General features: G+C 50.7%; 1 long non-coding RNA gene across 2 annotated transcripts in view; it reads left to right on the top strand.

The window, feature by feature from the left end:
* Positions 1–364: 364 nt before the first annotated feature.
* LOC102257742 overlaps positions 365–914 on the top strand; it is an 11,101-nt gene continuing 10,551 nt past the window's right edge. For both annotated transcript variants that reach the window (XR_314107.2, XR_001363859.1), the window contains exon 1: positions 365–562. This is a non-coding gene — a long non-coding RNA (uncharacterized LOC102257742). The remainder of the gene's footprint in view (positions 563–914) is intronic.

The raw sequence follows: 914 nt of genomic DNA, 5'->3' as shown, positions 1-914 counted from the left end.
GGGCCTTTCATTGGCCTGAACGGAATGCCAGTTAAATAGCCACGCAAAAGACGTACTCAAGCGAACTGTCCCGGGAGCTCCACCCGAGCTACTTCCGCAATCGGAGTAAACAGCGGGGGGCAAACCAAGTGCGAGGGGGTGGAGATTACATTAAATCAACTCCTAAGTTCAAAGTAGGAAAACTCCACCTAAGAAAGTGTAAAAACTCATGCAAAGTGTATTGAAAGTCGAATTCTTTTTCTTAGAGTTAAAAAGAACCAGTGTTTTTGGTGGAGCGGAGGGGCCAAGCTCATGCACTTGCTGTGGACACCCCTCAAGTTGCGCATCGTTTTGTCTCTTCCCTCCCGGTCTCAGGTGGGGCAGAAAGTTGGGTGGAGATAGTGAGTCACTGGCTCGAACCCTCCACTGCAGGATCCAATCCGGGGGGGAGGCCCTGGGTCCTGGAACTGGGAGACGGTTCTGAAAGGCCAGGATCAGATGGCCCCCACCTAACTCTGCGACTTCAGACCACTTCCTGAATTTATCTGGGTCTCAGTTTGTCCTGCGAAATAGGAGCAGTCCCGTGAGTGGGTATATGTGCATCTTGTTGGTTATAAAAGGCTGCAGCTGGATATCCGCGTGACATTCGCAAGTTAGCAAAGATACCTCGTTTAATTCTCTAGAGCAACTCTGTAAGACAGATGGTGTTCTTGTTTTGGAGAAGAGAAACTCTATGGCTTATCCCGGGTCACCCAGGGAATTTGAAACAACTCTGGGACTCAAACCTGTATATTTTGGTTTCCTCTCCTGCATGTCTCCCTTGCAGGCCTGGTGTCCCCTGAGAAAGACTTCCCTCCCCCAAACCCTTAGCATTCCAGGGAGGGTCTTAAGGGTGCCCGGCCAGTTTCCCATCTCTCTGGTCACCAAAGACTGGC

Source organism: Myotis brandtii, unplaced genomic scaffold (assembly GCF_000412655.1).
Source record: "Myotis brandtii unplaced genomic scaffold, ASM41265v1 scaffold456, whole genome shotgun sequence".
NCBI lineage: Eukaryota > Metazoa > Chordata > Mammalia > Chiroptera > Vespertilionidae > Myotis > Myotis brandtii.
Note: the sequence above shows the minus strand (reverse complement) of the source record. Positions and strands in the feature narration are given on the sequence as shown.